The sequence below is a fragment of the Symphalangus syndactylus genome, chromosome 5 (assembly GCF_028878055.3).
Source record: "Symphalangus syndactylus isolate Jambi chromosome 5, NHGRI_mSymSyn1-v2.1_pri, whole genome shotgun sequence".
NCBI classification, from domain to species: domain Eukaryota; kingdom Metazoa; phylum Chordata; class Mammalia; order Primates; family Hylobatidae; genus Symphalangus; species Symphalangus syndactylus.
This window is the reverse complement of record NC_072427.2, coordinates 122,576,665-122,589,931: the sequence shown is the minus strand read 5'-3', so window position 1 is coordinate 122,589,931 and position 13,267 is coordinate 122,576,665. Positions and strand designations below refer to the sequence as shown.

At 35.9% G+C, this 13,267-nt stretch overlaps 1 protein-coding gene across 3 annotated transcripts in view; it reads right to left on the bottom strand.

The window, feature by feature from the left end:
* Positions 1-139, bottom strand: part of ATP8B4 (ATPase phospholipid transporting 8B4 (putative)) — a 319,170-nt gene extending 319,031 nt beyond the window's left edge. For all 3 annotated transcript variants that reach the window (XM_055279071.2, XM_055279077.2, XM_055279072.2), the window contains exon 1: positions 119-139. The gene's annotated coding sequence lies outside the window, so the exon portion shown is untranslated. The remainder of the gene's footprint in view (positions 1-118) is intronic.
* Positions 140-13,267: the final 13,128 nt, after the last annotated feature.

Sequence of the window (13,267 nt, the reverse complement as noted above, 5' to 3'; positions counted from 1 at the left end):
TAAAACCTTAACCCTTTCAAAGCTCAGTTTTCCCAAGTAATCAAAAACCTGGTGAAGACAACATTGAAACTTATCTTGATAAAATGTAATATTTTGTGGAGGTTTTTAGGCCACTTACCCAAAAGGTAAAGAAAAACTTCCTGCATTGTGATTGCTTCTTCTTCTGGGAAGGCTGTTTAGATAACCTGCAAGTCAAAACTGATAAAAAGGACACTGCATTTAATTACACACAGAAAGAATGTGTCCAAAGTTATCAAGGTACACCATATTATAAAGGAATGTAAATAAGAAAATGGTATATTGAGCAGAAGAATGCATGGCTCTCAGAAAAAGTAAAAGCATGTGAAATGTCCTGGTTACATGGAACAATTCAAACATATCAAGAAAAGCCAAGAGTACAGAATCAAATTATCCTCAAGGAAAACATTGTTTTTCTAAGCCTACAAACAGAATATTTCAATGACAAATCATAACAGCAGAATTAGAACTGAACAAGGGAAGTTACAGAAGCTGACAAAAAAGTTGAAGGAAAGAGTTTTCATTCCACGCAAACAAAAAGATACATCTTTTTTTTTTTTTTTTTTTTTTTTGAGACGGAGTCTCACTCTGTCGCCCAGGCTGGAGTGCAGTGGCACGATCTCGGCTCACTGCAAGCTCCGCCCCACAAGGTTCAAGCGATTCTCCTGCCTCCATCTCCTGAGTAGCTGGGATTATAGGCGCCTGCCACCGTGCCCAGCTAATTTTTGTATTTTTAGTAGAGACGGGGTTTCATTGTGTTAGCCAGGATAGTCTCGATCTCCTGACCTCGTGATCCGCCCGCCTTGGCCTCCCAAAGTGCTGGGATTACAGGCATGAGCCACCGCGCCCAGCCTAGATACACCTTCTTAAGGGGAGAAAGAGCTGAAGGCAATGATGCACGACCTATAAATCACGTGCAACAAGATAAAGCAAAAATTGAACTTCTGAGAGATGACTCTGAGAAGCTTTAAGAGAAAAACTCTTAAAGAAATGAAATTATCATTCTGATTGAAAAAGACAGCATTTCCAAACTAAAATTAAGGAAATGAGTTACGTGGCAGAAATAGAAACTGTCTGTAGTTCAGAAGATGGCTGTTAAACAGATTTTAGAATTAAAAATCAAAGCCTCTTCTAATTTTTACTAAGAGAAGATCGATACTTTAAAAAACCTTGTTCTAAAATAGAGAACCAAATTTTTAGTTTTATATTAGTGTATTTTTAATATTCAAGCTCAATCTTTAGAAAGACATAAATAATTCCCTTCTAATCATAGCCAACTTGATCACATGCAAAACTTCTTTCATAAACATATCCTTCATAAACATTATCACAACTTACTCAGTCCTTTAACAACATGCTGAAACTTTCTGCTTTGTCCTATACTTTCTCTTTCATGAATAACTAATCATTTTACTTAAGGACAAAAATTTATCACACAGGATTTTTTTTTTTTAATTTTAGTGGAGATGGGATGTCTCTCTCTATTTTGCCCAGGCTGGTCTCGAACTCCTGGCCTCAAGTGATCCTCCCACCTTGGCCTCTCAAAGTGCTAGGATTATAGATGTGAGCCACTGCACCCTGCCAGATTATCCCTTCATTCATTTTTTTTTCTTTTTTTTTTTTTGTAAGACTGAGTTTCGCTCTTGTTGCCCAGGCTGGAGTGCAATGGCACAATCTTGGCTCACCACAAACTCTGCCTCCTGGGTTCAAGCAATTCTCCTGCCTCAGCCTCCGAAGCAGCTGGGATTACAGGCACCTGCCACCACACCCAGCTAATTTTTTTTTTGTATTTTTAGTAGAGATGGGATTTCACCATGTTGGCCTGGTCTCAAACTCCTGACCTCAGGTGATCCACCCACCTTGGCCTCCCAAAGTGCTGGGATTATAGGTGTGAGCCACCATGCCTGGCTCAGGATTCTTTTTATATAAAATTATTATCTTTTATTTTTAACATATCTAACCAAAAATACATCTTAACAACCCATGACTTTTTTTACATCTCTCTATCCTATTCACTAGTTCTGTTCTATCTTGTTTTTATTTCCTTTCTAAACCCATATATTGAAACAATTTAGACAAAATTATTCTTTTTCCTCAATTAAAAAACACATTTTATGTCTTTCTTAGTTTTTCTCACCAAAAACATATTTTTGGTACACTTATACAATGATATATATACTAATCAGAAATTTAACTAGGAGTAACCTTTTTACCAAGCACTTATCAACTGTATGTTATATATCAATATTTTATAGATGAGAACAATTTTATAATTTTTAGAAACCTGTTTTTCTATTACATAATTTTTAATGTATGAGTATCCAAATATATTTAGTCTTTCTATAAAACAAACATATTTATATTCAGCAATTTTTTTTTTTTTTTTTGAGACAGGGTCTCACTCTGTCACCCAGGCTGGAGTGTAGTGGCGTGATCTCGACTCGCTGCAACCTCCACCTCCCATGTTCAAGCAATTCTTCTGCCTCAGCCACCACATTAGCTGCGACTACAGGTGCTCATCAGCATGCCCAGCTAACTTTTGTATTTTTTGGTAGAGACAGAGTTTCGCCATGTTGGCCAGGCTGGACAGCAATTTGTTTAAGTTTTTTATTTTATTTGGAAATGATCCAGACATTTAATATCTATTACTTAATTTAACATAATATAACTTTAAGATTTTGAATTACATGAAAGCTTACTTATAAATATTTATCTTGTTTACATTACCTATTTTTAACCATTATGCATAGATTACTTATGAAAACTGAGATATTTAACAAAGCTAGTTATTTTTCTTGTTAACTACTTTTATAGCCTGTGAATATCAGGTGTTCACCTAAGTAAGAACCTTGAAGTTAAATATATATTCATTTTGCCAATAACTCAGAAGCTGTTTCTCAAATAGTTATTTCTATTAAATCAATAATATTGAATTAGCCTTATTTATCAAAGAATTGCACAAACAAAGATCACTGTTTTAGGCTTATAGTGTATAGTCGTATATGTTTATACATTTATACAGGTTCTAAAACTATAAAGCTATATGTTTATAGTTTTATAACCTTTGTGTCAAACTCTGACACCTTAAAACAACTAATGAAGAAAAAGATAAAACTGTCTGACCAATAAACCCAGGAAAAATATGCGTTTACAATCTTGAAGTCATTTTTATTTTAACAACAATTTTTAAACCAACTTATTTACTAAAGATTTACTTAAGTCACATGAACTAAAAGGCATTTGGGTTAATTAGTATATATTTTACGTAAACACTCATTTATCTAAGCCAATTTAAATAGAATTTCTTAAGGGGGTTCTAGGTAACTATGTCACATTTTGCCATGCAGACACAACATACAACATAATGTATGTACATATGCATAAATACACTTAAACACATATACATACACAAAGATCTTATAACTTTCATTTTAGAACTTTAGTCATGAGATAGCAATACAATTTTACCAGTTAATAAAAAGAATAGGTAGATCCAAATTATATTTCTGACAAAATGAGAGCTGTTCACATGGCTAAATTTTATTTGCCCCAATAGGTCATCTAATGAAGGCTGTGAACTACAACTTTGGGTAAAGAAGTTTGGTTTTAAAAGATGTTTTTTTCAGTTTCAAATGAGTTTAGGGCTAAACTTTCAATGTTTATATTTTAGCTAGGACTGGCTGACTGGTATAAAAAAAAAAACAAAATCTCCTAATAGCCCTGAATTCTTGGTAACAATTTTATATATATATAAAAGCAAACATATTTTTTATATATAAAACCAGCAAATATATATTATATATAATTATATATATAATATATAATATATATTATATATATAATTATATATATAATTATATATATATATACATATATATAATATATGTATATATATATATATAATATACATATATATATATAATATATGTTTGCTGGTTTGATTTAACTAGTCAATGCAGATGGCAAAGCATTTTAGAGGTTTTTTGTTTTGTTTCATTGCTTTTCCTTTTGGCCCCTGTGTACCAAACAAAGCAATTTTTATGACAGACAGAGATACTTGATATAATTGCTCTGAGAGCCTAACTTTTATACACATTTATCTAGGTTTTTTTTTCCCCTTTAAACTTCAATCCTTCAATTAAATGTTTCATCATCTTAAGCAATTGTTAGACAGGCAAACCTAAATTTACATTTCCAAAAGCTCTCTAGGCAGTTGGGTACCATAATGCTGTTGTAATTTGTAAAACCATTAATTTCAAAGCCATTTAATACTCACCCGTTCTCTTTTTTTGGCTGGAATATCATAAGCAATGAGTTTTATTTCAACACCAGAAGAAAGTTCAGCAGATTCAAGGTAGGCAAAAAAGAGAGACAGAGATAAACAAAAAACTTAGTGGGCTCTACATGTTAACTATAGTTGTAGACTTTTTAGGTTCAAATAATGATAAACTGAGCTCTACATTTTCCTTGATGCGATTTGCACATCAGTTTTTAAATGTGCATGAGAATGGATAATAATATAGCTGGCCAGAGTCTCAGAAAACCTTGGCATAACTTAATGTTTGAGATTGCCATTCCACTTCTTAATAATCTCTCAAGAGCAAAGACTATCTTATAAATCTTGTCAGAGAATATCAGGAGCTTGGACTGGTATTTTAGATTGTGGTGATACTCTTAGTGGCTTTTAATTAGCCATCTTGTATCTACCATACTAAAGTAATAAACATACTTTAGTATGTTTATTTTTGCTCTTGAAAAATTTTTAGAAACCGGCAAGGGAAAGAGCCAAATCACTTAAATAACCAGACCAAAATGAAACCAAGATTAATGTTCAGAAAAAGTTTAACTCAATTGTGCAAACAAAATATTAAATTAGGCACACAGAAAGAACCACAAGTAAATTTACCAGAAAAGACATACCCACAGATAGAATATAAGTTCTGTAAAAACCAGAGTACTCAAACCAAAAGGATAAAGAATTTGCCAGAAAAGATAGAAAGTTTTTTTTACCATCCCAAGAGGAATATAAGGTCCTTTATATAAAGTGGCCTCATAACCAAACCAAATCCCAAATAAAGTCAAAAGCTTCTATCAAAAAGAGAGACTCAGCTGAGAGAAGACTCACCAGTGTAGAAAAGACGAGCCATGGAAGTGGAGAGCTCAAAGAGCTCAATCAAGTATTGTACACCAGATCTAAGAATCACCCATTCTTTACAAAAGTGATCCTGCTTCAGATCCCACTTCTTTATTTTTTATTTCAGTAGCTTTTAGGGTACAAATCGTTTTTGGTTACAAGGATGAATTGTACAGTGATTAACTGAGATTTTAGTGCACCCAACACCTCCAGGTTTGTTGTTGTTGTTTGTTTGTTTTTGCTCAGGATAGCTTCTGTGGTTCCATATAAATTTTAGGATTTTTTTCTATACCTGTGAAGAATATCATTGGTGTTTTGATAGAGATTGCACTGAATCTGTAGATTGCTTTGGGTAGTATGGACACTTTAACATATTTATTCTTCCAATCCATGAACATGAAATATCTTTCCTTTTTTGTGTCCTCTTCAATTTCTTGTATCAATGTTTTATAGTTTTCATTGTGGAGATCTTTTACTTCTTTGGTTAATTCTTAGGCATTTTGTTTTATTTGTAGCAATGTAAAGGGGATTATATTCTTGATTTCTTTTTCAGATTGTTCACTTAGCATATAGAAATGCTACTGATTTTTGTGTGTTGATTTTGTATCCTGAAACTTGACTGAATTTGTTTATCAGTTCTAACCGTTTTTTGGTGGTCTTTAGGTTTTCCCAAATATGAGATTCCCCATTATGTGTCAGTATGTGGGTCTGTCATACATGGCTTTTATCATGCTGAGGTGTGTTCCTTCTACCCAGTTTTTGAGGGATGTTGAATTTTCTCAAATGCTTTTTCACCATCAACTGAAAAAATTATATGATTTTTGTTCTTCATTCTGTTGATATGACCACATTGATTGTGTATGTTGAACCATCTTTGCATCCCTGGAATAAATCCCACTTGGTCATGATGAATGATCTTTTTAATGTGTTGTTGAATTTGATTTGCTAAAATTCTGTTGATGATTACTGGCCTCTTAGAATGAGTTAAAAAGTATTCCCTTCGCCTCTATTTTTTGGAATCATTTGAGTCGGATTGATATTGGTTCTTCTTTAAATGTTTGATAAAATTCAGCAGTAAAGCCATTGGGTCCTGGCCTTTTTTTTTGCTAGGAGACTTTTTATTATGCCTTTAATCTCATTGCTTGTTATTAGTCTGTTTAGGTTTTGGATTTCTGCATGGTTAAATCTTGCTAGGTTGTATATGTCTAGGAATCTATCCATTTCTTCTAGGTTTTCCCATTTATTGGCATATAGCTGCTCACAGTAGCCAATAATAATCCTTTCCATTTCTGCAGTATTTGTTGAAATGTCTTCTTTTTCGTCTCTGATTTTATTTGTTTGGGTCGTCTTTTTTTTTTTCTTAGTCTGGCTAAAGGTTTGTCAATTTTATCTTTTCAAAAAAATTTTCATTTCATTGATCTTTTGTAATTTTTTTTAATTTCAATTTCATTTATTTCTGGTCGGATCTTTATTATTTCTTTTCTCCTACTAATTTTGGGTTTGGTTTGCTCTTGCTTTTCTGTTTCTTTAAGATGTATTATTAAGTTGTTTATCTGAAGTTTTTCTGCTTTTTCATGTAGATACTTACTGCTATAAACTTGCTTCTCAGTGCTGCTTTCACTGTATCCCACAGGTTTTGGTATGTTGTGTTTCCATTATTTGTTTCAAGAAATTTTTCAATTTCCTTCTTATTTTTTCATTGACTCACTGGTCATTCAGGAGCATATAGTTTAATTTCCAAATGTTTGTATAGTTACCAAAATTCCTCGTTATTGATTTTTTTTATTCTGTTATGGTCAGAGAAAATATTTGATGTGATTTCTAATTTTTTGAAAGTTTTAAGACTTGTTTGTGGCTTAAGATATGGTTCATTTTGAGAATGATCCATGTGCTGAGGAGAAGGATTGTGTATTCTGTAGCCATATGAAATTTTCTTTAAATATCTATTAAGTCCATTTGGTCTATAGCACAAAATAAGTCTCATGTTTCTTTACCGATTTTTCTGTCTAGATTAACTGTCCAATGCTGAAAACATGGTGTTGAAGTCTCCAACTATAATTGTATTGGGGTCTATCTCTCTCTTTAGCTCTAATAATATTTGCTTTATGTATCTGGGTACTCCAGTGGTGGGTGCTTATATACTTAAAATTATTATATCCCCTTTCTGAATTGACCCCATTATCTTTATATAGTGACCTTCCTTGTCTCTTCCAGTTTTTGTCCTGAAATCTATTTTGTCCAATGTAAGTATAGTTACTCCTGCTCTTTTTTGGTTTCCATTGGCATGGAGTATCTTTTTCTATCCCTTTATTTTCTGTGTAGGTGTGTCTTTATAAGTGAAGTGTTTCTTGTAGGCAATAGATCACTGGGTCTTGCTTTTTTATCCATTCAGCCACTGTATGTCTTTTCATTGGCGAGTTTAGTCCATTTATATTCAATGTTATTATTAATAAGTAAGGATTTACATCTTCCATTTTGTTGTTTTCTGGTTGTTTCGTGATCTTCTCTTTCTCCTTCCTTCTTGTCTTCCTTTTAGTGAAGGTGATTTTCTCTAACTGTATGTTTTTATCTCTTACTTTTTATTTTTATGTATCTGTTGTAAGTTTTTTTATTTGAAGTTACCATGAGGCTTGTAAATAATATGTCATAAGCCATTAGTTTAAACTGCTAAGAACACAGATTGCATAAACAAACAACCAAACAGAAAAGAAATAAAAACTCTACACTTTAGGTCTCCCACTTTTTACCTTTTTGTTTTTTCTATTTATATCTTATTGTGCTGTCTATGTCTTGAAATTTCTTGTAGTTACTATCTTTGATAGGTTCATCTTTCAGTATTTTTATGCAAGGTATGAGTTTTCACACCACAATTATAGTGTTGTAATATTATATGTTTTTCTCTGTACCTACTATTATCAGTGAGTTTTGTACCTTCAGATGATTTCTTAATCTCATTAATGTTCTTTTCTTTCAGATTGAAGAACTCCTTTTAGCATTTCTTGGAGGACAGGTCTTGGATTGATGAAGTCTCTCAGCATTTGTTTGTCTTGAAAAGTCTTTATTTCTCTTTTATGTTTGAAGGATATTTTCACTGGATATACTATTCTAGGATAAAATTTTTTTTACCTTCAGCACTTTAAATATGTCATGCCACTTTCTCCTGGCCTATAAAGTTTTCACTGAAAAGTCTGCTACCAGATGTATTCGAGCTCTCTTGTATTTGTTTCTTTTCTCTTGCTGCTTTTAGGATCCTTTCTTTATTCTTGACCTTTGAAGTCCGATTATTACATGCCTTGAAGTAGTCTTCTTTGAGTTAAATCTTCTTGGTGTTCTATAACCTTCTTATACTTTATTAATATCTTCTTATACTTTATTAATATATTTCCCCAAATATGGAAAATTTTGTTATTTCTCCCTTGAATAAACGTTCTACCCCAATCTCTCTACCTCCTCTTTAAGGCCAATGACTCTTAGATTTGCCCTTTTGAGGCTATTTTCTACATCTTATAGGCATGTTTTATTCTTTTTTATTTTTTTCTTGTTTCCTCTGTGTATTTTCAAATTGCCTGCCTTCAAGATAACTCATTCTTTATTCTGCTTGATCAAGTCTGCTGTTAAGAGACTCTGATGTATTCTTCAGTTTGTCAATTGCATTTTTCACATTGAAAATTTCTGCTTCTTTTTAATCATTTCAATCTCTTTGTTAAAATTTATCTTATAGGATTCTGAATTCCTTCTCTGTGTTATCTTGAATTCCATTAAGGTTTCTCAAAACAGTTATTTTGTATTCTCTGTCTGAAAGGTCACATATCTCCATCTCTCCAGGATCGGTCACTAGTGTCTTATTAAGTTCATTTGATGTGGTCGTTTTTCTGGATGTTTCGGATGCTTGTGGAGTTTGTCAGTGACTAGGCATTGAAGAGTTAGGTATTTATTGTAGTCTTCACAGCCTGGATTTGTTTGTACCTGTCCTTCTTGGGAAGGCTTCCCAAGTATTCCAAGGGACTTGGGTATTGTGATCTAAGTCTTTGGTAACTGCAGCTATATCTGCACTGGGGGCACCCCAAGCCCAGTAATGTTGTGACTCTTGGAGACTCATAGAGATACTGCCTCGGTGGTCTTGGTAAGATTTAGGAGATTCTGCTAGATTACCAGGCACATACACTTGTTCTATTTCCTTACTTTTCCCCAAACAAATGGAGTCTGTCTCCGTGCTGAGCTGCCCATAGCTAGGTGAAAGGTGACACAAGCACCCCAGTGGCCACCACCACTGGGACTGAACTGGGTCGGTCCCAAAGCCAGCACAGCACTGGGTCTCACCCAAGGCCTATGGTGACCACTGCCTGGTTACTGCTTATGTTTACTGAAGGCTGAAGGGGTCTACAATCAGCAGATGGTGAATCCAGCCTTGCTTGTATCTTTCCTTTCAGGGCTACAAGATCCCCCTAGCCCTCGGTGGATCAGGATGCTGTTCAGGAACCAGGACCTAAAGTCAGGAACCTTAGAAATCTACTTGGTACTGTATGCTACCATGGTTGAGCTGGCACCCAAGCTGCAAAACAAAGTCCTTCCCCTTCTTCCTTCCCCCTTTCTTAAGCAGAAGAGTCTCTCTCCACGGCCACCACTGTCCCAGGCTCATGGAAAGTACTGCCTGGCCACTTCCAATCTTCTCTCAAGGTCCAAGGGCTCCTCAGTCAGCTTGTGGTGAATGCTTCCAGGCCTGAGTCTCTCTTCTGGGCAGTGGGCTCCCCTGTGGCCCAGGGCAGGTCCAGGAATGTTGTTCAGGAGCCAACGCCTAGAGTCAGGGACCCCAGGAGCTGGTGCTCTATCCTCACTGTGGCTAATCTGGTACTCAAGCTACAAGACAAAGCTCTCTTTACTCATCACATTTTTTCACTCAAACAGAAGAAGTCTCTCTCTGTAGCCTCCACAGCTGGAATGTGCTGGGTTACAACTGAAGCCAACATATTTCTGAGTCTCACCCAAGGCCCACAGCAAATACCGTCTGGCTACCACTGCTGCTTATTCAGGGACCAAGGGCTCTTTAGTCTCAGGTGATGAATCCCGCCAAGACTGGATTTTTCCCTTCATGGTATCAATTCTCTTCTGGCCCAGAGCTTGTCTAAAAGTGTCATCTGGGAGCTAGGGCCTAGAATGGGGACCTCAGGTCCCTGCCTTCTGTCTTATTTCACTGTGGCTGAGCTGGTATCCAAGTTGTAAGATGAAGTCTTCTTTACTCTCCCCTCTCCTCTCCTCAAACAGTCTCTCTACTGTGCTGCCTGGGGTTGAGGGAGGGATAAAGCAAGTACTCCCTTGGCTGCTCCAGCTGGTGTCTCACCAGGTCATGTGTACCCCAAGTCCACTTGCTCTAAGCCCAGGACAGTACCAAGACTTGTCCAGGAATTGCAGTCCTTGTGGTCTAGATGACCTTTCAAGTTTATATAGGACTCTACAGCACTTTAGCCCATGGTGACTTCCAGAACTTCCAGAACTTAGACTCTGACCACTGAGATGGGAGATTTACCTCTGGCTATGGCTGGTCTTAATGCTGTCTTCATGGGTAGCAGCTGAATTCTCTCAAATGTTCCTTTCCATTGTGACAGGACAGTCCTGAGTTCCAATGCAAAGTCCTACAATCACTGTGCTCTCCGCCCAAGCACACAGATTCTTTCTCCATGCCATGAGGCTGCTGCCAGGGGATTTGGGAAGGGTTGTGTAGGCAATTCAAGAGTTGCAAGAGTGTCTTTCCTACCCTCTTCAATACCTTTTTTTTTTTTTTTTTTTTTTGAGATGGAGTCTCACTCCTGCCTCCCAGGTTCAAGCAATTCTCCTGCCTCAGCCTCCCAAGTAGCTGGGATTACAGGTGCCCACCACCACACCCCCCAGCTAATTTTTGTATTTTTTGTAGAGATGGGGTTTCACCCTGTTGGCTAGGCTGGTCTCAAACTCCTGACCTCAAGTGATCTGCCTGCCTCAGCCTCCCAAAGTGCTGGGATTATAGGCATGAGCCACCTCACCCAGCTCCTCTTTCCTTAATATGATGTTAAAACACAGTGAGGTACTGTGTTCACTCACCTGGTTTTTTTGTTTTTCTTATGAACATGTTTTTTTTGTGTGGCTAGTTGCTCGATTTGGTGTTCCTGTGGGGGGTGGTGGGGGCAATCACTGGAAGCTTCTATTTGGTCATCTTGCTCTACCTCCTTCCCCCAAATAAGAAACTTTTTAAAAAGGATCTAGTTGGAAAAGTCAACAACATGTATGAGAAGATGGGGAAATATCAACAGAGATGAAATGGTAAAAATAGAAACGGGGGAGTCATATGGAAATTCCGGAAATAAAGAAACACAGTATCATAAATGAAGAATTACTTAGAGTTATCAAAGCTGAGGTGGAAATCTCAGTCAATTGAATGTAGGTTTAAAATTATCAAAATTGAAACACAAAAAGAAAAAAAGCAAATAAAAAATGTTCATGTAAAAACTTTTGAGCAATATCAAATGACCCAACACAAACTGGAGTCAAAGAGAGAGAAGAGAGATAACAGAGCAGATAAAAAATTTGAAAAGATAATGACCTCAAATTTTTCCAAAGTTATAAAAGATATGAAACCATAGATCTGAAAGCTCAGAGAATCCCAGAGGACAAACACACACACACACACATATACACACACCTCATCTAACTGCTGAAAATTAGATAAAGGAAAAATCTTGAAAACAATCAGGAATAAAAGAACAAATATAAGAATTACAGCAGTCTGAAACTCTGTAAGTCACAAGACAATAGAGTGATATCTTGAAAGTACCAAAAGAATAAAAACTATCATATCAGAATTCTATACTCAGTGAAAATACTATTCAAAAATGAAAATAAGATAAAGACTTTATCAGAAAACAAAGATGAAAAAATTAATTGCCAGCAGATCTCCAGTACAAGAAATGTTAGGAGAAATTCCTCCAGCAGAAGGAAAATGACATCAGACAAAAATTTCAATCTCCATAAATTCTTCAAGATATAATCTTGCCACACAAGTAAGCACTAAATTACATCATAATTTATTAGCAATAGAAAGTAGCTATTCATGACTGCTGTATGTAGACATCAGAGAGAACAATATCTGAACAAAGCAGGAAATAAGCTCCTTTAGAGGGAAACTGCCAGCCCTCTATTGGTGAGTGCCTTATTTATAGTGACGATGTTTTGAATAAGGAAACCCAACTACCTTCCCTATTTCCACTTCCATCCACCTCCAGGAATGCACACAGCTGACTGGACCAGGACCATGCATCTTACTCAAGTACAATAGTCTAACGGCTGGACAGAAACCTCAACATTCTACACAATCATGTATGTGGCTGATTGTCTGGGCTACCAGATTTGTTATCTCAAGAATATGACCTAGAAAACTGGGAACATAGTTGAGTCTACAGGGAGCCAAAGTGGAAAGATTTGCAGGGAGAAGGAGGTAATCACATGCCATAAGCCAATAGAACACCTGATTACGCAGAATCCATGCATAGGGGGTTGGGGGGTTGGAAAGTTTCATAGTACTGAGGGTGAAATTTGTGGCAGGATCAACAGAACAGCAATAGAAAAAAGCTGAATCACCACAACAGTAAATGATCAGTTAATTTGAGATTCTGGGTCAACAAGCTGACCCTGAACTTCATGGGAAATGTTTAATTCCCAGATCACAATTTTACTCACCATGAGGCCAATTATATGAGGATTCTCACTGTTTCAGTGAAATAGTTACAGCCTACTTTAGGTCCTTGTCCTTCTTTCTATTTTGTCAACTACTGGACATTTTTTCACCATTGTGCATCCTAGTTTTTAAGTCAAAATCCCAATTTATTTGAAACACAATGTGGTTTAGCATATTAGTTTCCTAGGGCTACTGTAACAAATCACCACAAACTTGATGTCTTAAAACAACAGAAATTTATTGTCTCACAGTTCTGGAGAGCAAAAGTCCAAAGTCAAGGTGTCAGTAGAGTTGAGTTGATTCTTTCTGAACACTCTGAGGGAGAATCCATTCCAGGCCTCTCTCATACCTGTTAGTGCCTGCCAGCAACTTTTGACACTCCTTGACTTCTAGAAATAGCACTTCAATCT